Source organism: Pan troglodytes, chromosome 19 (genome assembly GCF_028858775.2).
Source record: "Pan troglodytes isolate AG18354 chromosome 19, NHGRI_mPanTro3-v2.0_pri, whole genome shotgun sequence".
Lineage (NCBI taxonomy): Eukaryota > Metazoa > Chordata > Mammalia > Primates > Hominidae > Pan > Pan troglodytes.
In genome coordinates this window covers 83342829-83368623 of record NC_072417.2, presented here as the reverse complement: position 1 = coordinate 83368623, position 25795 = coordinate 83342829, and the positions used below count along the sequence as shown (strand labels likewise).

Sequence of the window (25795 nt, the reverse complement as noted above, 5' to 3'; positions counted from 1 at the left end):
AACTAAAATTATTTGCTTGGGTATCATTTAAAATAATTCTACATGACTGAATCCTTTCTCACATTTTAAGTGGACATGTTCACATGTTCAACTTATCTTAAGTTTGAGTAGTAGTATAGAATATATTTTTAGTAAATATTGGTATTTTAATTAACAGTCTATCCCCACTCTTTTAATTTAATGTATAGAATATAAATTCCAAAGTGATTTGATAAGCATCTTTAAGCAGTACATGAAGTAGCCTTTCTATATCCTGAAATATGATATAACTTTTTGCTGCTTATATTCATATTTTTGTTTCACTTCTCCAAGATAATTTTATTCTAAAATTCAATAGTTTGTTCTTTTGGTTTTATTTTCACCATTTTAGAGTGTGTATAGTAGAATTGCATGGTGATTGTAATTTGTATTCCCCTCGCTATTAAGTTTTATTATTTTTTTAAAAATTGGTGAATTATCAAAAGTTTAATTACTACATTATTTTTACATATTTTATAAAAAGTCACTGTTATTGCATATATGTGATAATTTTTATATTGAAGTCATTGACATCCCCCCAAAACCTTTACTATTTAGCTTTTCATGCATTTATATATGTATGTATGTAAACACCAATAGATATTTACAATTCAACTCTCAAATCATCTCCAGGCCCTACTTTATTTTTCATTTCTGATATTTAAGAATGACCTCAGGGTGAATACCAAGATGCAATGAAGGTACTGGTTTCAAGCATCATTTACTGACAAAAAGAAAATTAAAATGGTAATTCGTGGGCTTATGAAAAAGGTATGAAGTTTCAAAAGTCTAAATATCAAATGTCATGTTTTGTCATCATGCCCTTTGAAATCAAGGCAAAGTAGATTTGTTAAAATATACAGCATTTAAACGTAATTCATCTCTTTGTGGATTAAACAACGATTCCAATTCAGCAGCCTTGAGTTTTGATTGTAGCTTTGTCACTGGTTAAATTGTTTAGGCATCAGGTTTATCCATCCGTAATATGAAGTACTGGAGGTGCTGACACTGCCAATCAGCAGATAGCATCAGCTCTACTCACATATTGTGAGGCCTTAGAGGTCATATGGACTAAGTTTAGCCTGCTGAAAGGCTTCCTTCCTGCCTTTCCTTCTAAGGAACACTCAACATTTTTTATAAATTAAATCTGGAATATTTATTTATCAATACACTGTATGCTTTATCACATTTAACAAATTTAGTATTTGTAAGAATTCCATTTATTTTCCAAAGAAATGCTTTTCTGGATTAATGTTTCGCATTTCTGGAACCCACACTATATAAACCCACTAAAATAGTTCTAAAAGAGACTGGTATGGCGAATGGTGGGGGAGAAAAAAAACAGAACTAAAAACTAGCCATGGCTTAAAGAAAAGGTAAAGCAGAAGAGACATAAAGCCATCTTCAAATATTTGATAGGTTAATATATGCAAAGTAGATTAGACTTACTTTTATTGCTAGGGTACATGGCTCTGAGGACAACAAAATTCATGGCCATGGGTTAGATTTATAGGGATATTTGATGTAAATAAGATATTTTCAAGAAATATTTTCCAATCATGTTTCCTTTCCTTGAAGACCTTCAAGGAAATGATGAAGGGAGGTTGTCATCACATCTATGGGATTGGTGAAAGAATCCTGCCTTTTGGAAGGTGAACTATTTGTAGCAAGGACTAGAGATCCTGTTTGCCTAATTATTCCTGGTTAAATGACCAAGGGACCATATACCCATCAAAAGTCCTCAAAGAGATCAAGGGGCTGATTCTCCTTAGAGCCATAAGCCCTACTGCAGGGATAGCATATTTGTTTTGTTTACCATTATTGTAGTAAGCATACACTGTTAAAATGGGTAGAATGAATAAATGGTCTCCAATGGCTATTCAACTATGATGCTCTGTTAATTTATGAATTATGTTTAAAAACATCCACTGGCACTTTAGCAGACCTAGAAGAATGGAGGACATAATTTTAACCATAAGCTTATGGAAAAATGTATTTCAAATAATTCAAATCAGAAGTGCAGAGTTAGAATATATTAAATCTATCTGCAAACATAAATTCTGAGTTAATCTGGCACCTACAGAATGATGACCTGGATGAATGGTTATGAGTTGAAGTGTGTGCCCAACCAAATTCACAGGTTGAAGTCCTAAAACACAGTACCTAAGAATGGGCTTTATTTGGAGCTAGGGTCTTTACAAAGATAATCAAGTTAAAATGTAGTCATTAGGGTGGGCACGAACTGGATATGTCTGGTGTCTTTGTAAAAAGAGAAAATTGGAGCATAGAGGGAAAACAATGAGAAGAGACATAGAAGATGGCCAACCAGCCAAGGAGAGAAGGAACCAATCCTGCCAACATCTTGCTTTCGGACTCTAGCCTCCAGAACTGTGAGACAGTAAATTTCTGCCGGTGAAATCACCCAGTTTACAGTATTTTGTCATGGTAGTGTTTGCAAAGGAATACAGACTGTAATATCAAACTCTATGATTGACCATTAAATAAGAATTTTTTGCCAAGCGCAGTGGCTCACGCCTGTAATCCCAGCACTTTGGGAGGCCGAGGCGGGCGGATCAACTGAGGTCAGGAGTTCGAGACCAGCCTGGCCAACATGGTGAAACCCTGTCTCTACTAAAAATACAAAAATTAGCTGGGTGTGGTGGCAGGGGCCTGTAATCCCAGCTACTCGGGAGGCTGAGGCAGGAGAATCGCTTGAACCGGGGAGGCAGAGGTTGCAGTGAGCCGAGATGGTGTCATTGCACTCCAGCCTGGGGGACAAGAGTGAGACTTTGTCTCAATTAAAAAAAAAAAATTTTTTTTTAGAAATAAATGTTTGTATATATTCACATTCTGAAAAATCCTTCTAATTTCATCACTGTGGATGGAATCTATGGTAAGATCAAGAAGAATAAAATGTGATTATAGAGTTTATTTCTAAATGTGGACTAAAAAACTCATACAAGAGTGAGGTAGGCATTGAGGCAAAGGCATATGGGAATTTTGATTTCTGTAGTACAAGTGGGGCCTAAAGTGTTCCATGCAGGGTTTAGCATATATAGAGCAATATGTGAGAAGGAAAACTGAGTCTGCCTCAAAGTCAGTACTCTAGGCCTACCTAATTCTCTACTGGCTTATCCACACAACCTGCAACATGTCCACTCCCACTGTAGCAGAGCAACCCAAGTATCACTATAAGTCCAGGCTCTGGATGACAGCATCCCAACAATTTTAAAATTCTTGCAGAGATAAGGTAAAATAATAACCACAAACATTTTTTGGACAAAACTGGCATAAATGAAACAAAGGTATTTATAAAATATAAACAATTTGAAATCTAGAAATAAAAATTGCAGTCATTGAAATAAAAGACTCCATAGATGGCACACTCTCGAAAAGACATTTTCAAAGAGAAAATCAGAGAACTGAAGAATAGTGTGGATAAATTCACCCAAAATTCAGGACGGTTATAAAGAATGCTTTAAAAAAATTATTAAAGACACAAAAGAGAGAATTGAAGCCAATAGATAAATTTATACATGTATACATGCATAATACGCAGACAATAAGATTTCATGAAGAGAAAATAGAAATGATGGGAGAAGCAAAACTCAAAGATATTTGTTAACAATTTCTAATGAAACTGATATTACAAAATAGGCCATTGTAAGGACTATAGCACTGTCTAAAAGGATTATTCATTAATAAATTCATTATTTTTTTAAAAGCTGGGTGAGCCAAACAAAATAGGAATGCTAGACAAATTTGACTAGATCACTACCAGTTTTCAAAACCTTCAGTAAATACCACTTCTAAAGAATAAAAATAGATGATGAAACCATACAAGCCCCATAAAAGTTCACCATAATTAATACAGTAATAGCTCTTAAATTTCAACTTGAGTTATTCTAAATGCTAGAGTCTTTTTGAAATCATAAATATGCTCAGTTGTTGATAGAGAGCCTTTACTTGTATAGCATCGGCAGGAACATTTTGAAATACTGTGAATCTGTTTCAGACATGCCACAGTGTGTGATATTCGCAGTAATGCACTACACTTATCGCAAATGCCCAGGAGTCTAAGAAGCTGATTTGTTGTTAAGGAAACCCTCACTAAAGAGTTCTTTTTCTCTCCTTTTTTTTCCCTCTACCCCCACCTCCATTACATAAAGGAAGAGGAACTTAGCTACTGGTCATGAACTCTGTGTAATAAAACAACTCTGAACTTTTGTCCCAACTGTCTTCATTCATGAGTGTAATTTATGTGTGTGCCACCGTCACCAGTAAGGTTTAGAGATTTATAGATTGCAATTTACATCATATCGGTTTTATTTTCCTTTAGTTTAATTTTTTCTCATAACAAGGAGTAAAGCCAAAGAAAAAGTAGAGTTTTAACAGAAAATTTGGGTCAACCCCAAATTCCTAAATGAACTGCTAAACCAAAAGTATATATTTAAACTACTCATGTGTGAGATTCCAGATTAAGTAAATTCCTTACCATAGCTAATATGCATATATATACATATAAGTTCGTTTTCACGCTGCTGATAAAGACATACCCAAGACTGGGAAGAAAAAGAGGTTTAGTTGGACTTACGGTTCCACACGGCTGGAGAGGCCTCAGAATCATGGGTGGAGGTGAAAGGCACTTTTTTCTTTTCTTTTTTTTTTTTTTGAGACGCAGTCTGGCTCTTGTTGCCCAGGCTGGAGTGCAGTGGCGCCATCTCGGCTCACTGCAACCTGCGCCTCCCAGGTTTAAGTGATTCTCCTGCCTCAGCCGCCTGAGTAGCTGGGACTGCAGGCGAGAGCCACCATGCCCCGCTAATTTTTTTTTTTTTTCAGTAGAGACGGGGTTTCACCATACTGGCCAGGCTGGTCGTCAACTCCTGACCTCAGGTGATCCGCCGGCGTCGCTCGCCACGGCCTCCCAAAGTGCTGGGATTACAGGGGCCAGGCGGGGCAAAAGACACTTCTAACACGGCAGCGACAAAAGAAAATGAGGAAGAAGCAAAAGCTGAAACCCCTGATAAACCCATCAGATCTCGTGAGATTTATTCCCTATCACGAGAATAGCATGGGAAAGACCGGCCCCCATGATTCAATTACCTCCGCCTGGGTTCTTCCCACAGCATGTAAGAATTCTGGGAGATACAATTCAAGTTGAGAGTTGGGTGGGGACACAGCCAAACCATATTAATATATGATTGTGATTAAGCAATATAGTTTGTCATTTTTTTCTTTATATTTAAAAGCAGTCAGCCCAGCCCAGGTGCAGTGGCTCACACCTGGAATCCCAGCACTTTGGGCGGCCCAGGCAGGCGGATCATTTGAGACCAGGAGTTCAAGACCAGCCTGGCCAATATGGTGAAACCCTGTCTCTACTACAAATACAAAAATTAGCTGCATATGATGGCATGCACCTGTAATCCCACCTACTTGGGAGTCCGAGGCAGGAGAATCGCTTGAACCCAGGAGGCAGAGGTTGATGTGAGCCAAGATAATGGCACTGCACTCCAGCCTGGGCGACAGAATGAGACTCTGTCTCAAAAAAAAAAAAAAAAAGTAATTAGCCCATCTGTAGTTCTATAGAAAAGATGAAGGACTATAGTTTTAGTTCAAGTTTAGGAAATTACCACATTTTGTTTTTAAGATTTAGAGACTTTCATTAAACCAAAACATTTGCAATTATAATCTATAATCTGAAAGATTAAAACACACATATCAGATCTTATTTATTTTTAAATAATTTATAAATTTCCTCTCTGAGAGAAATGTGATGCCCATGCCAACTAAAAAAAAAAAAAAGAAACTCATTTGGCTTTAACTAATTCAAACACTGTGAGACACAGATTTTTAGTTGTAACTCTAAACATATGAATTTTGAGTAAGTACTAAATTTGGAGAATGCAATTTTAGTAACAACAACAACAAAAAAGCCTTGCCACAGCCAAATCTTCCCACAGTGCAAAATGAATCCATTTTGCTTCTCAAATAGGCTAGCCCATAACTTTGTAACTGGGAGAGAAACTTCAGATTCTGGGCAATTAACACTGACAGTTACAGTTTACATGACATACACTACTACATCTATATATCTCTTTGAGAGGATTACTAGTTGAACTGAATCAGAGTTCAAGTTAAGATGGAAACTCATTGCATAGTTGTCATTTTTCTAATATTGCAAGAATTACCTGATAGGGTTGATGTCTAGAGAGTTAAGTATGTTTGTTAGATAAATCTGCATTTACATGCTAATAAAACAAGTGTGAACACCTTCACACCCACTAGATGCATAGTACAAATATAAGATAACGTGGGTATATATAGGCACATATATTTGAATGCGTATCTTTTCATCTTTTAAAAAATACATTTTACTGCTTAGGATTAAGAAGAACCAACCTTCGGTATGAGCAAGTGGGGCCCAAGCTTGAGCATTGAACTTCAGATGGTTTTTCAGGGCATAAGTGCACACATAGAATTCATTTGCAAACACATGGGTGCCTGACTCAGAAGCCGGATCCAACAGACACAGCACTCTCTCTGGTCCTAAACATTTGTGCCCGTAACTAACACCTTTCAGACCCCACAAAAACACATGTCTGCATCTTCTGTACTCTGTTATTGTATTTAAAGTCCACTAAGTCAAAATGCAGTGATCTTTGGGTTTGGGCCAAAATCAATGTAAGGGACAGAGGCTTCCTCAGAGAAGAGAGTAATTGAAGGGCAAAATTCTTCAAAAAGAAGACAAAGTAATTATGTAATTATCTTACCAAATCTGCCTTTTGAGATAGTCGGAGAGCAATAAATTGTTGGATTAACAAAGTAGCCTTTGTTTAGTAGTGCTGAGATTCCAGTTTTTCACTTCTCATCCTCCAAATCATGACTCTGCAGGTATTCACAACAGCTGCGTAATTCTAAAAGTTATCATACTTTGAATTTCTATTAATAAATATCTAGATCTAGTAAAACAATGATGAATCTTAATGCCAATTCTTTACATGTCAAATAAATAGACATTGAATGCTCAATTCTTCATACTTTTATAAAACAAATTTAACAAAACTTAAATTTTCAAACGATAAATTAAAATTTCATTTGTTTAAATGATTCTGATTTCAAGTTGTAATATTTACTAATTATAATTTGTATTTTACCTTTTAATTTTATATATGTTTCTGAATATTTTAGAAGAAAAATAACTTTCAAAAACGTTTAAGACAATGTTGTTTAAAATATATTTTGGATTGTGTTAATATGAATATAGTTCTTAATTATTAAAATAATTATTAAGTAATAAAAACACTTTAAAATACAAAAGATTTTTATATTTTAAAATATAAAACACAAACTTTCACTGCATTTACATATAATTTATAAGACTTTAAATCATATTTATCAATAGTGTATCAATTAGGTCAAAGTATTGATTATATAAACATAATAACTTTTTACTAGAATGAAAGCAATAAAAATAAATGTTATTAAAATGCATAATTATTTTTGAATTGTATGTATCTTTATTACATTACGCAAAGATTGCTAGCTTATGAATAGAACAGCAGACATGTACAGTAATAAGTAAATTGACTCATCTTTCATATTTTGCCAACTTTCAGTGATATAAAAGCTAAATCTTTGAACACATCTTTCAATTTTGTAATTCTGAAGATATATTCGTCAAGAATAGAGGATAGAACAGACTCTATTTAACAGTTTGTTAGCTTGATATGTAACTTTTAAATATTTGACATATGGTATGTGGGCCTCCTTTCTGCTCTTGCTCCAGGCCCTGTAAATGTTAGAAACAATCCTGATATTAAAGATCTAGAGATTATGTCTAAAGTCTAGTACTTAAAAATGTATAAGCCAGTTTCATAACTATATCATGTGGTCAAGCAACGGGAGGGCATGCCTGTTCTTTCACAGAATTATGACATATGAGTATGTTATATTATTATTTATATTATACTAATATAACATATTAGTATATTATTTATGCTATTTTAGTTTTTGCAAAATTAGAAAAAGTCTTACAGCACATTCCGGAATACACCAGTCATAGAGCAGGTGCCACATCTTAAGGAAAATCACCAAATCTCCAAAATTCTTTCTATTTGGGATAACCTGTTTGTGTCTCCACATTTACTCTCTACTGTTTATCTGGCTTGTTGATGAGCACTTAGATTGATTCCATATCTTGACTCTTGTGGACAATGCTGCAATGACCGTGAGAGTGCAATGCAGATATTTCTTTCTTTCTTTTTTTTTTTTTTTTGAGACAGAGTCTCGCTCTGTTATCCAGGTTGGAGTGCCGTGGCACGATCTTGGCTCACTGCAACCTCCGCCTCCCGGGTTCACTCCATTCTCCTGCCTCAGCCTCCCAAGTAGCTGGGACTACAGGTGCCACCACCGCGCCTGGCTAATTTTTGTATTTTTAGTAGAGACAGGGTTTCACCATGTTGACCAGGATGGTCTCGATCTCCCGACCTCATGATCCGCCCGCCTCAGCCTCCCAAAGTGCTGGGATTACAGGCGTGAGCCACCGCACCCGGCAGATATTTCTTATACTGACTGATTTCTTTTCCTCTGGATACGCACCTAGTCATGGGATTGCTGAATCACATGATTGTTCTGTTTTTAATTTTTAAACTCCCCCATTTTTAATTTCCTCTAATTACCCAATTTGCATGTATTAACTCTCTCCCACCAGCACTCTGATTAATATACTTTCTAGTAACATAGGTGTGACCTTGACCATTATCTTTTAGTTTTTGAGCTGTGATTCATTGTCCAAGTCACAGGTCTTACATGTTTTAAGATAATTTAAGAACAAGAGAATAGAATGTCTCTTTGTAGCATATGCGCCTTAAACATTTTTCAAGCCAGTTCTCTTTGGGGAGTGCTCTAGTACTGAGAACAGAGTCTGTCCTTTACAAGCACTTAAATAGTTATTGAATCAATAGTAAAGACAAGACAAGATCCCTCATAATGAAGGGTGAATGCTGCTTCCTTTCCTGAATCAGTTCCTTTCATATAATGAAGGGTCTCCATGTCATCTTTCATCCTTTATATGGACATGGGTGATTATGGTATTGGGGAGGGAAAGAAACTGGTGGAAGAGAGATGAAAGTAATTGAAGGGAACATTTAAAATGCATCACATTGAAATGTTTGTGAAAAGCCTATCTTTCAGAGATTAGGATTTGAATATTGTCTGACTCTCAAACCATGGTGGTTTTAAATAGTGTACACGTTATATATTTCCTGGTCTTCATATTACTTCATTGTAAATTATTAATATGAGGCTAATTCATTTAGAGGAAAGGTAGGTGCCTTTCATTCCTCTATTAATTTTTCCCGTTACGTTTTCATTGTTCATGCTTAATATCATTGAATATGTTAAATGAGACAATTATGTAATTATATTTTTCTGTACAACACCCCTGGGCAAATCACATTTTCAAATAGAGTCATGCATGGTAACTTCAGTATATATTAATAATATATTTTATTTATGTATTTATTTATTTATTTATTTACTGAGACGGAATCTCGCTCTGTCACCCAGGCTGGAGTGCAGAGGTGCAATCTCGGCTCACTGCAGCCTCTGCCTCCCTGGTTCAAGTGATTCTCCTGCCTCAGCCTCCTGAGTAGCTGAGATTACAGGTGCATGCCACCATGCCTGGCTAATTTTTTGTATTTTTTGGTAAAGGTGGGGTTTCACCACATTGACCAGGCTGGTCTCAAACTCCTGGCCTCAAGTGATCCGCCTGCCTTGGCTTTCCGAAGTGCTGGGATTACAGGCACGAGCCACTGCACCTGGCCAAAAATATATTTTTATTAGCAGTTTTATCATCATTTTTCCCTAGAATTTTATATTTTTATATTACTGGTATATAAAAAGTTAAAATATAAAGGATCTCCTTAGCAAGTTGTCTTTCTATGTTGCCTAAGCCATTATTTTCTGATTTTATATTTGTGAATTATTCTTCCTATAACTTTTACCTTTTTATTTTTCTTGTTTTCTTTCTAGCCTCTTTAGATAAATGTTTCTTGAATTATTTTCATTTTGTGATTAATAAGAGTAGTTGAATTACTTAACGTTGTAAATTCTAACCTTGGCTATAGCCCACAGTGTTCAAATTGCTGCTAATTATTAATATACTGTAATTGCAACTTTAATTTTCTCAGGAATCCAAGATTTATTTACAAGTGTTTTCTAATTTCTAAAAACTTGAGGAGAAGTTGTAACCTGTTTGTTTGTAAGGTCTAAGTGCATTACATTTTAATCAGAGAACGCTGGTTACATTTTGCTTTAATATATTGACTGCTTTTAGGCCTTTAATACGTTCCACTGATCAAATTCTGTGGACATAGTAAAAGCTTATATATGTGTTATTGAGCTTTTTAGAATATATTATTCTGATTCATTCTTCCTTTCCCTGAAGATTAGGTACCTGTTCATAGATAGGTATATATATGGATAAATATATGTGTGTGTCTCATCTGTGGGTTTATATATTTCATGTACTTCATCTGTTGAGCACTTAAATGAAACTTTAGCAGTGAAGACTTACCTGATTCTTCACGGATAAAACAGAAGCCTCCCTGACATCTCTATTTCCTTTATGCTGCTTCATTTTTCTCCTTAGCATTTATCTCAACTGCTATTTAAATTCTTAATATTCTGTGCTCCCCTCCTAGAATGAATATGGGAGCTTGATTCCTCAGCAGCTAGTACAGTTTAGCAGGTGTTCAAACACATTTGTTGTTTTGTTTTATTGTGTGTTTGTTTTGTTTACTGTTTATTGCTAAATGAGAGAATGCAAGCCAACTCATTATTCAACCCATAAACTTAGGTAACTATTAATGGGAATTCAGTTAATAATTACATAAAATCCTTTTATAACAGGAAATATTCATCTAAACCTTCTATTATGAACTCTCCTCATGTGGTTAAGTTGGTTCAGTTAGTAAAAGGCTTGTTTATGCTCTTTTCTATTTCAACTCATATTTAATTAGGTATAAATCTATTTGGCCTCATTTTTATTTCCTTGATAGCTTCAGCATTCTCTGTCTTCGCAATGACTTCAACATTTTTAAATGGTCAGACCCATCGAAACTTAAAACTTCTTTTTACTCTGACTCCTTTCTTGTGTGCAATAGTATCTCAATCATTCAGTGTGGAAGACAGCTATACTCTTTTACCTGCCAATAATGGTTTCTTCCTTCTTTTGATATATCACCATTCCGTAATTCTCAGCCCATGCAATCAGGTGGGACTAGGCTATGACACCCCTTCCAGCCTGAGTTCCCTTAGGAAACCATTTCTCCAGACCTGGCCACCAGCATATGATGTGTCATTACTTGTAAGGATTAAGCAGTTACCCTGCCTTCCACAAGCAGATTAATATGAGGTACACTTGGAGAGTAAAGTGTTAGGTTATGCAGTAGCTAATGGAATTGAACATCACGTGGACAATTATACTTTAGGGCTGACTATGATTAAAAATTTAAGAACTCAGTCCAGGACTTCACTGAAAGGGTAATAGAACTACAAGGAGAATGAAAACACAGACTTGCCAAGTCCTCTCTGATAAGGTCAGGTTCATGTAAGGAAAAGAGTGGGGCTCTGAAGTCTCCCTTGGCTCTAGGAGTGGGAGAATCATGATTTCCCAGATTCTCCCGAACTCTCCCAGGCAGTTGAAACAGCTCCTTCCCCTTTTGTAGAAGACAGCAGCCTCCCCTTGCCTGGAGACAATGCAAAGACCACACCTAGAGTGAGGTCATGTAAGGTCATAAAGCCTTTTCTCACCTTTATCCATGGCCTCCAATAATTAGAGTCAGGTCTTAGCATAGACTGAGGAGGGAGATACAATCCCTACTCTAGGAGGAAATGCAGTATACAACAAAAGAACGACAGGACCTGGCTCACCTGGTCCAGGAGAGCATACATAGGAGTGGAAGGATGTTAGATTGAGACATTGGCAGAATGTAAGGCTGGACAAGAGATAACTTATTAAAGCATTCTCCTGACACTTTTAATTTAAAATCCTGGCAAAAATAGCCAGAGGAGCCGGGTGCGGTGGCTCACGCCTATAATCCCAGCGCTTTCGGAGGCCAAGGTGGGTGGATCACCTGAGGTCAGGAGTTTGAGACCAGCCTGACCAACATGGAGGAAGCCCATCTCTACTAAAAATACAAAATTAGCCAAGCATGGTGGCACGTGACTGTAATCCCACCTACTTGGGAGGCTGAGGCAGGAGAATCGCTTGAAGCCTGGAGGCAGAGATTGCAGTGAGCCGAGATTGCGCCATCGCACTCCAGCCTGGGCAACAAGAGCAAAACTCCGTCTCCAAACATATATATATGTATATACACATATACGTATATACATAGACACACATATACATATATAAATATATACATATACATATATACATATCCATATATCCATATATATTTACACACACATATACATATATATACACACACACATATATACACATATATACACACACAAATATATATACATATATATATACACGTATATATATAAAGCCAGAGGAGTATATTCTGGCTGCCAGAATGTCTCCTTGAAGCTTGGACATTGGAAAGATCAAAGGTAAATGAGATGGATATGCCACTGTGACTTTGGCAGAAGAAGGGGTCAAAAAGCTCCTTAGAGTACGGGTATGTTAAAATATATTTATTAGGTGAGAGGAGAGTGTTCACCACGTGACTATGTCCCCAGGGGGAGCCCAAAGGACATTCTCTTTACTGAGTCATTAGAGAATGCACAAAAAAGGGATCCCTGGTATCTTTAAGGTGATTGCTGGGATGGATGGCTTCTTTCCAGAACTGGAAGGAGGGAATGCTAGAAATCTGACCTCTTTGGGGCTGCACTGCTAATAGAGTCCAGGTGGATGTGATCAGTACAATGATAATGAGGACAAAGTGGCAATCACATTACCCTGAGCCACAGGTATCTATGGTAATGACTAATAGATCAGTGTTCCAGGATGAGATAGGTGGGCAGCTGATGATAAATTATATCACCAGAAAAAAAATCAGAAACTAATAAATGGAAGGTCACTATAATGTTTCCATATCAAATGAATTCACAAACATTGCACCCATTGATTGGTCCCCTTAATGAAGAAAAATTTGAGATTTTGTGAAGGATGTTGGTTGCCAGGCTTGAACTAACCTTAGTAATGGAAGAGTCAAAACTCCATCACAAGGCCAGGCATGGTGGCTGATGCCTGTAATTACAGAACTTTGGGAGGTCAAGCTGGGAGATTGCTTGAGCTCAGGAGTTTAAGACCAGCCTGGGCAACGTAGTGAGACCTCGTCTCTATTAAAAAAAAAAAATTACCTGGGCATGGTGGCATGCACCTGTAGTCCCAGCTAGTTGGGAAGCTGAGGTGGGAGGATTTCTTGAGCCTGGGAGGTTGAGGCTGCAGTGAACTGTGATCATGCCACTGCATTCCAGCCTTGGAGACAGAGTGAGACCCTGTCTGAAATGAAATGAAATGAAATGAAATGAAATGAAATGAAATGAAATGAAAACACCCAGCACAGTCCTTGTTAGAGTGAAAGCTTATGGAGGCCAGAATAAATTTGGTCTTCGGTCCATCAGTGGATCAGTGGATCAAACGGCTCAGCAGACTCATCCAGTAGTTGTTTCCTCTGTCCTCAGGTGTATATTTAGGATGGATATATTCGGGTGCTGGTAGAATCCTTAACTCATAAAGTAAGAGTCATTATGGTAGGAAATATCAATTGGATGTCCCTGAAACTGCTTTTTCTCCTCAGCTGAGATAGTAAATTGGAAGCAGTATTAGCACTACCCTTGAGGACTTAATGAGACAGAGTTGGTGGTCCCATTATATTCCAATTCAATTCAGCAGTATAACCCTTGCAGAAACCAAATGGCTTATGTAGGAGTAAAATGGGCTAACACTAATTTAATCAAGTGAAATAGATGGGTTATTGTCACTAAAAATGCATGCATGATCATGAAGATACCATAAGCTTTGAATAATGTGTTGAGACTGAAAACTTAAAATGATGGTAACTGAGAATAGCACTAAAGCCCCAAACTTTGGTCACACTCTCATCTATGTAAGAACGTGACCAAAGGGGGGAAATTGTTAAATAAAATGACGGGAGGCCATTGTTTTGGACTAAGCTCATGCACTAGGCCCCAACAGACCAGACCAAATCAAAATGGAGTCATTCATGCTAAATGTGACATCATCAAATGGAAACTTTAAGAAAGAAGATAGATCCCATAACAAACCATTTTTTTTCTCCTAAAATCAGGAAATTCCAGCATAATAAGGAAGTCCTGTCTGCTATAACCCTTACCAGAAAAGTAACCTGAAGTAATCTGATGTTAACCAATCGAGTTTTTTTAGTTGTTTCATTTCCTTGTTCCCACCTCACAAAATCCACTGCTCTGCTATTTTCCAGTGAGATTTGAAAGCAAATAAGTCAATTTATAATGGTGACAGATTGACATCAATGCCTGAAGTTTTGGTCAATTTCTCAATTTTGACCAAAATTTTGGGAAGCTGACCAAATGGGAGAATTGTAAAGTTTAGCCTAATGCTGCCTCCTTATATATTTTACATTTGGCCTAAAGGTTTCTCCATACACAGTGAACTGTAACCTAATAGGAGGTGGAAATATACTGTATCCCATTCTTAGAACCAGTAACCAAGTTCCAGTCAGTCACAGAAGCTGAGTTTCAGCCAATCACAGGTGGCTGACTGTTCAAACCATTTTCAAATAAGGCAGACTCTGATCTGTAACCAATCCAGCTGTTTCTGTGTCTCACCTCCTTTTTCTGTCCACAAGCGTTACCGGACCATGTGGCAGCCCCAGAGTCTCTCTGTACCTATTCGGATGGTGAGCTGTATTTTGCTCAGTTAAACTCTGTTACATTTAATTTGTCAACAGTTTTTCTTTTAGCACAATAAACACTTGGTATCCAGCTTCCAATTTGGTAAATATGTTTTTCTCAATTCCCGTGGTGATTCCGTTCTCTGTGATACCATCCTCAATGACCTTCACCATCTTGACATTTTGTAGAACATTGCACTAGCCAATTGTATTGACAATGACACACCAATTAAATCTAATTAGCATGAAGTGGTAAGTGGCCTTGGTAAAACACATGTTCCATTTGATGGATGGTAAAGCCACAAATACTCAGAGAACTGATTTATCAGTCCAATTGTCTGAATCAATCCAGAACATTACTTCTCTCCCTTTTGTACATAACAAATTGTTGCATCTTGTGGCCTCCTAAGAGGAAAAGATGTGTATGGGGGTGTGTGTACATGTACACACACATATGCATATATACATACATAAATGAATAACAGGCATTCAACTTACAACAGTAATTATTTTCATATGACAGAATGATTACCTTTATTTGGTAAATGTATTGTATGTTTTGTTTCAGACATAACAGATTTCAGTAGGAGACTTTAAGGGAAGAGAAAAAATGTAAAAATGTATGCTTCTCTATTTTTTCTCATAATTAAAAATAAAACTGTTTAATTTACCTGTTTAAAATTTATTTTAATATTGGAATCATAATATCCATTATTCCCTCCACTTTTCCCATTCATAGTCTTGCACTTAAACACACAAGTTGCCCCTTATTTGTAACTTTTTGTATTCTTAATATTTTTTTTGTTGTTATTTTGTTTTGGAAAATGGATAATCCCATGTATAATACATCATTCCTGCTTATTTAGCCAAATTTTATTAGGGCTGAATATAGTCTTTCACTGGACAGATGTAAATCTTTATATTAAGATTATTTTTTTAAACCACTCAATGAGTCTGTTACAAACCTTTAATTGTATTTGTAAGTATTATATAAATAATCAAAGTAGTCCTTTAATACAGCTGATACTGTGTTTGTTAAAACTGTATTCAAACTGTTGAGAATTTTTGTCAGAGGTCTTCCTATACACACAAATTGGTTCCAGAATGCTTGTTAATGAGGTGCAAACTTTTTATGTATGTACAGCATTGTTGCTCTGTTCTTTATCCTGTTTAAGTCACACTTAGAGAACTCAGCTCCTAATTTCCTCCCTTCAAAAGGGATTGTTGTTGTTGTTTCAATTTTTAGCTAATTTCCTTTATTTATACTGCCTTTGTCATGTGTTGATAATGTTGACCAACTTCAGATATTTACAGATTTGAAACAGCTGCAAACATATAATTAGATCTTATCAACTTTGGCCATATGTTTGTGAACAAAACTCTCTTCCCTCTGCCACCAAAGAGCTAAAAACACTTAGGAATTTGGCAAGCTTACAGACTTCAGTATTCTAACTCTTCCTTCTAGGATCCTAGATCTTAATGAGCTTCCTAAAACTAATCTATGTAAAATACTCTCATAAACTTCAAGGAAGTCCACGATCTATCTTTTTAGAATGGTGTTATCCAATTTAGATAAAGGTCGCACTTATACTATCTGGTGATGTCCTTCACAATAAATGCTTTACCTATTACTACTGAATTAATGAGAATGAGGGTCACCTAATCTGCTAAATTCCTCAGCGTTTTTACACCCCTAGAAAAAGAGCAATTTGTAATAAAACCTCTCATGCATACTCATAACTTGCTTTACAGGGCAAGGATCCCATTTCTGCAAGCTGAAATGAATGTACCTGACAATCTTCCATCCCACTTCTGTTTGTCTTGTTAGGCTCTTGAAATGTAGCTTTGATTTTCATCAGTTATAATAGCGTCAGGCTTTTTTTTTTTTTTTTTTTTTTTGAGATGGAGTCTCGCTTTGTCGCCCAGGCTGGAGTGTAGTGGCGCGATCTCTGCTCACTGCAAGCAAGCTCTGCCTCCCAGGTTCACACGATTCTCCTGCCTCAGCCTCTCGAGTAGCTGGGACTACAGGCGCCCGCCACCAAGCCCGGCTAATTTTTTGTATTTTTAGTAGGGACGGGGTTTCACCATGTTAGCCAGGATGGTCTCGATCTCCTGACCTCGTGATCCACCCGCCTCGGCCTCCCAGAGTGCTGGGATTACAGGCGTGAGGCACCGCGCCTAGCCTTTTTTTTTTTTTTTTTTTTTTTTTGAGATGGAGTCTGGCTCTGTCGCCCAGGCTGGAGTGCAGTGGCACGATCTCAGCTCACTGCAAGCTACACCTCCCGGGTTCACGCTATTCTCCTGCCTCAGCCTCCCAAGTAGCTGGGACTACAGGCATGAGCCACCGCACCCGGCCGGCATTTTTCTTTTAATGTTATGAATGTATACAGCATGTTTCAATAGAACAGACTCTATAATATTCAGGTACTTAATAAATTCCATTTCATTAGGGAAACTGCCATCTTCCTACCTACACCTCCTACTAGTAGATAACAACTCGGATTTTAATCAGCTTATTCTGCTGGTTAAAAGTTTGTACTAACTGGTATGAGTCATTACCTTGTTGAGATTTTATTCCTTTTTTCCTATTTAACAATCATTTCTTAGCAAAACTGAATTAGTGATAAGCTGCATTTGGAAGAAGGGTAGAGATGTTTTATCCTTGATTGCTTTAACACAGTATAAAATCAAATAAAAATAAAATGAAAAGCAAATGAAACAGCAAAGGTTATGGAAATCAAGGGAAAGATTACATACAGAAGTACAGAAAAGCAATTTCAGAAACAAAGAGTTCAATCAAAATTCAAATTAATTAAAACATTTCTAGGTCAAAAATCTGCAGTCAAATAACCCAGAAGAAATGCACTGGGCTAAGCTGAATTGCTGTTTTCATTAAAAAATGGCATGTGATTTTGACCTGCATAATGAACTTTGCAGGAAGATGACAACTGTTAAAATAATGAAACATTTGTTGCAAGAAACTAGGAAAGAGGAATAAAGGAAAAGCATGAGGAAATAGCAAAGTTTGTCTGTAGGCTACAAAAACAAAGTTTACATCAAAATTTTTGCCTCACTTGGGGTGGATCACAGAGCCATGGCTATTAAAGAGTTTTAATAAATGTTCATGTTTAAATGCAACCCTCATAGTCTTAGTAGTTAGTAGAGATGTCAAGGAAATAAACAGATTTTATAGCTCAATTTAGTTTTAAGCATGAATAAATTCATACTGTCTTCCTTTCTTCCTAGGGCTGTGGGTGGAATGGAGGATGGGGAACAGAGGAGAGATACTAGGTGGAGGCACATTTGAACAAAGCTGAATTTAGCTTAGATTTTAATTCACTTGTGTGGGTGCGCTTCTTCCGCGAAGACAGAATCCAAATGATCTTCTGGGAAAAATGTTAACCATAATGAAAGCAAGACAAGTTCTAGAACCACTAGAAAAAATAAGTACCTGAACCTCTCATTTCAAGTCAAGTAGCCCATTTCTTATGTAAACCAGTTGATCTAATAGTGTTCATTGTAGGCACTTATCTTCCTTCACGCTCTCTAAGTTACCTGCTTCAGGACTTAACTCATAGAGTTCTTTAGAGAAACAATTACTTGAAGATTGACATGTCTTTCTCTGACGTATTTTTAACACAAATAATATAATGACACTTCTTGAATCTTCCTGGGTGTTTTCAGTACTTGTAACAGAAAGCTCTCTGCAAATTCAGAATAGAAGACACATTGAAAGGCAAATAGCAAACAAAAAAAGTCTGTAGCAAAGGAGAGTCAGAAACTGTTTTTATACAAAGAGCTGTTACACTGTAAATTGCCTATTAGTAAACAGTGAAGAATATGTGTGTGGCAGGGTTTGCTGTTGCTCAGGAATACCCAGTTCCCCTCTCTCCCTGTGGTTTTGGATTTAGGTGAACCACATGACTAGTTCTGACCAATGGATTGCAAGAGGAAGACAGGTGTGTTCCCTCCAGGCTGAGGCCATGAGAAGTCAGCATGGGACCCTCTCTTCCCCTGACATAGCAACCTTGGAAGCCATGTGTTCCAAGTGACAGAGCTGCAAGTAGTTGGAGACAGGCAGTTCTGTACTCCTACCTGAAGGAAGTGCCCAAGAGAGCAGTTAGATCTCACATGGGTTTACATAAATGAAAATTAAATGTTAACGAGTTAAGACACTGATATTTAGTGGTTACTGCTTATCACAGCGTAATACAATCCCTTATTGTTTATTCCAAACATAAATATAAAATTATAAAATTCACAATTCAGAAATATAACTAGTAAACAATTATCCAACATGACTTGTTAAAAGTAGATGTGCAAATTTTTAAAAGACATATTGATTTATTGTTTAACACTTTTTGACAAATCATAATACCCCTATATGACTAGGTGTGATAAAGTAGACACTTTCATGCATTTGCTGATGAAGTCATAAGTAGGTGAAATATTATTGGCATTTTTTTCATTAAAAAGTCTCATAGCTTTGATCCAACACATACATTTCTGATAAGACAAAAAAAAACAAAAGCTACAGAGAAGACTTTATACAAAATATGTTTATTTCAGCATTAATCATTGTAGGGAACAAAAGGAAACCATTTTAAATGAGACGTAATATGGGATTTAAATAAACCATAATAACTCAATATGATTAATATCAATCGGCCATTGAAATAGGGTTCCTGAAAGCCATAGGTAATACAATTTTTAAAAAATTTATTTTTCTCCATTTTTTTCTAAGTAACAGTAACTAAAGGGTTGTGTTCTGGGAAAGTATATTTACAATAAATCTAATTAAATTGCTCTGAACAGGAAAGGCGAAAGAGATGGAGATAGGAATAATTGCTAGAAAGAGGACAACCGATAACCTGGCTGTTGCCTGGGGTGAGGTCGAAGGAAAAAAAAGAACTCCTGAATGGCAAAGAGAATGAGAAAAACTAATGTGATGGAAAATTTTGAAGCAGTAGAAACAGGAAGTATAATGTAAGTCCTTTCCTTCATTGGCCAAGGAAAATATTTGTCGAGTTCTACCTTACTACCCTTTATATAAATGAACTATTTGGAGAATATTGGGGGAGAGATGCTGAGGTTTATGTTTAAATTTTACAGATGTGAAAACAGAGGTAGCATGTACAGAATCTGATTAGCGTAATAGACTGGAGAATTGGAAAAGTCTGCACAAATTGCATTAAAACAAATACAAATCATAAATAAATATTAGAACTATCTGGAAATTAGCATGAAATACAACACCCAAAATGTAAATATCCTCCTGCCTCCTCTTAGAGAACTAAATTGTCTCAATGGTAACACCACATGCAGGGCTGAAACTTAACTACTGTATGCAATCCTATCAAAGGAAATATGAAATCAAATAATCGGAAAGAGAGGAGGAACAAAAATCTGCAGAGGAAGCTAAGAATTGACAATAGAAGAGACTCCTGTAGCCACATTTAAAGAGGGAATGGAACCCTACAGAGAAAACAATACCAGATTAGGAGCTTGTCTGGTACTAGATAGCTCAGCTACGGCAGCTCTGACTCCAGCAAGGAATGCCTGGATCGACTGGTTTTCTTTTTTGGTTTTAGTTTTGTTTATTTTATTTTATTTTAGATTCAGGGGGTATATGTGCAGGTTTGTTATATAGGTATATTGCATGATGCTGAGGTTTGGACTTAACAATGATCCCATCCTCCAAGTCATGAACATTATACCAAACAGGTAGTTTTTCAACCCTTTCTCCACTCCCTGCCTCCCCACTTTAAAAATCCCCAGAGTTTATTATTCTCATCTCTGTGTCTTTGTGTACCCAATGTTTAGCTTCCACTTATAAGTGAGAACATACAGTATAATATGAGAACATACCGTATTTGATTTTCTTTTTCTGCTTTAATTTGCTTAGGATAATGACCTCCAGCTGCATTCATATTGCTGCAGAGGACATGATTTTGCTCTTTTTCAGGACTGCATAGTATTCCATGGTGTATATGTACTACATTTTCTTTTTCTGGTCCACTGTTGATGGCTAACTCGGTTGATTCCATGTCTTTGCTATTGTGAATAGTGATGCAATAAACATAGGAGTGCAGGTGTCTTTTTGGTACAATGATTTATTTCCCTTTGGGTATATACCTAGAAATGGGATTGACTAACTTGACTGCCATTAGATGTTCCACTGGATGGAAGATATGACAGCTTTGTTGCTTGTTTTGATGGAAAGCTATGGATAGCTTTTTTTTTCACTTCTACTTTTAGAAATTATTGGAATATTCTTCAGCATAAAATATAGAATTTTATAATGAAATATAATTTTAATATTCATGGCTGGGTGAGCAGGGACAGGGAGAATGAAGAAGATAATGAGTTTAAGGAGAGGCCATTAAGTCAGCAACAGTAAAATTGTGTTCGCCTGTCTCACTGTCTTCCATTTTAGGTCTTGTTCTCAAGTTTTCTAGCTTCAAATCTGAGATGATCCCATCTGACCTTCGCCTTTAATAAGTTTATAGCCCATGTATTTTCAAAAACAACTTTAAATGACAGGCAGTAAAACATATTTAAAGCAGGACACTTAAATAAACAGTTGGTTGAGTTCAGAAACCATGAACGAATGGGAGGGCATAAAGATGCTTGTCTTCCTGGGTTACTCTAAAGTTTCTTTTCTCTGTAAATGTCCCTTTCTCCTACGAAGTGACCCTTCATTGATGGTGCTGGCCTATGTGACCTGGCTGTAATTGATTGGACCATTTGCAGCCTCTTACCCTAGCTGGGCCAGTCCATTTCTCTTTGCATGGAATTTGGAATTGCAACTGGGAGATAGCTTAGGAAAGAGAGCTGGAATTATAATAAGGAAGGAGCAAGAGGAGAAAAAGCAAACCTGGTTTGGGGGAGGAAGACAGAGAAAGAGTTAGAATGAGAGAGAGAGAAGCCGACTCTGAGAAAGAACAGATTGAAGACACAGAGTCTTGAGATATTTCTAGTATTATGTCCTTTGCTGAGGCCCAACACTGCTAACTCTACCACTGTGTTATTTGATCAACCCATTTATCTATTTTTACTCAAGCTGACTCAAGTTATTTTATGTTAATTGCAGCTAATGATTGCTAAACCATGCTGACAGAGAATTGTGTCAGAAACTACAGAGAAAATTGTAATATGCTAACTTAACTGGAAGCCTTTACAAAAGAGAAAAATGATAGATTCTATAGTATTTATCATTCCATACAATGTAACATGCAAATTAAAATAATAAATACTAAACCACAGAATAAATTTATGATTTACTTTTACTCTATTTATTAACTGATACAATGAATGTATAATGTACATTTTAATAATAAAATATTACGCTTAGTCATTTAATATACGCATAAGAAAACAAATTAAAAAATCTCCAGTGATACTCAGCAGGTGATTTAAGGGTTTACTTCTGTCTTTAAGGTATTAATATCTGTGCTTTTGCCTATAACAATGAGAATACAAACTGAAGTTTTCCAAAAGCACTAACTGGTTTTTTCAAAAATAAAAAAACATTTGTTTATGCTTATTATACTCAACATTATGAAGGTAAGTTAATTTGTAAATAATTTAGAGTATTTATACATAAAGAAAGCAGAATTGTTCCTTCTTAATTCCTATTAAATAGAAAGTTTCATTTCTTTGGACATTCTGATATTATGATACCTTATTTCAAGAGTCCTGATACTTTATCAGAATAGTTCCATTTTTTTAAATGAGGAATTGAGTAAAATGTATTTTCTATTATAATTTGTGACTAAAAATAGAAGAAATAAATGATGACTTAAATTTGAATTAAATCTGGAAACATTTATATTTCCTTCTCAATTTTCTTTTAGTTCCATCAGGCAGAGAGAAGAAAACATTTAGGCGATGTTAAGGAGGATATTTTCAAAGAGAGAAAAACTGAAGATGCCACTCAAATAAAATTTTAAGCTGGGGATAATTTGAATCCTTCTTTTTGGAAAGTGGATACTTTGTAAGCAATAATGTTTCAATTCAGAGATGCCTTTGTTCCAGAAGTTTTTGGCCCTTGATGACCTTTTAGCTTATTCATGCAAATGCATGAATACATCTTCCTATGTATACAGGGTGGTGGACCCTCTTTTCATTTATCTTATAAATGTAGGATCCTGTTTCTTTCTAGTTCTTTCAGATAGCCATTTGCTGGCCCTGGTTCTTAAATTTTCTCTGGTTTGTTTTTAGAGTTATTTCCTTCCCCAGCATGAAGACTTCTAAAAACCATAATGTAGTAGATTTAGCCAAAAAAAATCTTCTTTTTTTAAAAAATTTATTTAATTTTGTAATCTAGATGTTCATTGGTCTTGACATAAAACTTCTTAGGTTCAACTTTTTGCTCCTATTTGGTTAACTTTGGGCAGATTATTTTAACTTGCCTCTGTTTATTCAATTGGAAAATGGAAAGACTAATTGAGCAATTTTCATTAGCTGTTGAGAGAGTGAAATGAGGAAATACATAAACAAAGGTTGAAACCGCCTTCCCGAAGATGATGACAGGGAGAGAGGTCTGGCATGGCTGACTCCATCTTGCTTCTAGCCTCACAGGCTTGCTGTCCTCTCTCATTCCTGGACCTAAGCCAGGCTAACCATGGGAGGAATTTAGTTTATAGTTTAACTTTAAAGCAAGCATGATCATAGTCCCTCCCTAAAACTGATCCCCTCCTTCTTTTGGGATTGAAACTGCATTTGTAAAACTAATGAGAAGCCAGGAGATTAGTATTATGAGAGGAGCCCAAATTCTGTTATGATGTAGGTATAGCTAAATGTGCCATCATCCCCTAGTTTGCCTTTCTACAATCCTTTCTTGCTCAGGAGCCATATGGCCAGAAGTCACAAGACTTGTGACTTCCCCAATTGCTCCTATAGATAACATCACTATTGTAGAACCTAAAATTGGTCTTTTGAGATTTTTTTAGACTTTTGCATTCTGGCAACTGACCCCACCTGTACCTGTAACTCATGACTCAACTGGTCCTGTGGTTCCCACCCAGAGGTGGACTCAGCACACGAGGACTATTTTCTCCTTTCTGTGACTTCATCCCCAACCAGTCAAGATTACCCATTCCTTAGACCTCTGCCCACCAACTTATCCATAAAAACCCTAGCCTCGGAGTTCCCAGGGAGCCTGATTTGAATGATAACTCCAGTCCTTCCGATTAGCTGCCTTGCGTTAATTAAATTCTTTCTTTACTGTAATACCACAGTCTTGGTAAATTGGTTTTGTCTGTGCAGTGGGCAGGATGAACCCATCAAGTAATTACAAAATGTGGAGAGAAATGGAGGTCAGGAATTTGAGACCAGCCTGGCCAACATGGTAAAATCTCGTCTCTACTAAAAGTACAAAAATCATACCCCTGTAATTCCAGCTACATGGGAGGCTGAGGCAGGAGAAGCCCTTGAACCTGGGAGGCGGAGGTTGCAGTGAGCCAAGGTCACATCACTGCACTCCATCATGGATGACAGAGTGAGTGAGACTCGGTCTCAAAACAGAACAAAACAAAAAAACTATGCAGGTAAATAATATACTTAAAGGGCAAAGTGAATTTGCTCCATTGGCTATTACCAGGCATAGACAATATCAAGAATAGCTAATATTTTCTATTCATAATAGGGAATAGTCAGTCAGGGTCAAGGCAAAAAATAAATGAGTAAATTGCGGAGAATTTTTTTAAACGGAACATTTAAAAATATATACAGCACAGTTAAAATAAACTCACAGGGAGGTGAAGCACTGGAGCTGACCACAGTGGAAAGCTGTTACCAGCATAGGTTGAAAGGAGTGTGATGAGGAAATGGTTATGCAAAGTCAGAGAAAACTGTGGGATAGGACTGAGAAGAGCTATGACCTTTGCAAGAGAAAACCAATCACTGATAAACCACAGCTTGGCAGTGACACAACCAAGAAAATTAAGAGCTGACTTTACTTTCCTCTCACCCTCTGGGCACCAGCTGATGCTCCCATGGCCTGAATCCAACTGGAAGTTAGAGGGCAAAAGGGACTTCACGATGAAAGCTGCAAAAGTCATCCCCTCAGGCACAAACAAAGCGAGCAATGGGGAAGAGTAGATCTGGAGGTGCTATAGGAAACTATCCAGTCCATTACCTGATTCACTCCTCAGCATCCAGCCTTGTTGTTTTCCCAATGATTCATGGCCCAACAAGGAGAGCCCACAAAATCCATTCAACAATCATCATCTGTGTGATGGTTAAGGGATGGCCAGATAGCCGGTAAACATTATTCCTGGGTGTGTATGTGAAGGTGTTTCCCGAAAAGACTAGCATTTGAATTGGCCAACTGAGTAAAGTAGATATCCCTCAGCAATGTGAGTGGGCACCATCCAATTCTTTGAGGGCCTAAATAGAAAGCAAAGGTGGAGGAAGGTTGATATGGTTTGGCTGTATCCCCACCCAAATCTCATTTTGAATTGTAGTTTCCATAATCCCCACGTGTCCTAGGAGGGAACAGGTGGAGATAATTGAATCATGGAGGCAGTTTCCCCATCCTGTTCTCATAATAGTGAGTGAGTTCTCACGAGATCAGATGGCTTTATAAGGGGCTTCCCTACCACCCCCCCCCACCCCCACCTTCGCTCTGCCCTGCTCTTTGCTGCCACCGTAAGAAGGACGTGATATCTTCACCTTCTGCCATGATTGTAATTTCCTGAGGCTTCCCCAGACCTGCTGACCTGTGAGTCAATTAAACCTCTTTCTTTGATAAAGTACCCAGTCTCGGGTACGTCTTTATTAGACTAATACAAAGGGCTAATTTACCCTCTCTGTTTGAGCTGAGACATCCATCTTATTCTGCCTTTGGATGTCAGAGCTCCTGG

The 25795-nt window shown here is 36.9% G+C and overlaps 2 long non-coding RNA genes across 4 annotated transcripts in view; one reads left to right on the top strand and one right to left on the bottom strand.

The window, feature by feature from the left end:
• The window catches only part of LOC134808981 (uncharacterized), a 525139-nt gene extending 520149 nt beyond the window's left edge, over positions 1 to 4990 (bottom strand). For all 3 annotated transcript variants that reach the window (XR_010153369.1, XR_010153370.1, XR_010153371.1), the window contains exon 1: positions 4613 to 4990. This is a non-coding gene — a long non-coding RNA (uncharacterized LOC134808981). The remainder of the gene's footprint in view (positions 1 to 4612) is intronic.
• Positions 4991 to 19742: 14752 nt separating this feature from the next.
• On the top strand, positions 19743 to 22896 carry LOC107969087 (uncharacterized). Its single transcript, XR_001710659.2, has 2 exons — positions 19743 to 19913; positions 22784 to 22896. It is a non-coding gene; the product is annotated as an uncharacterized LOC107969087 (long non-coding RNA).
• Positions 22897 to 25795: the final 2899 nt, after the last annotated feature.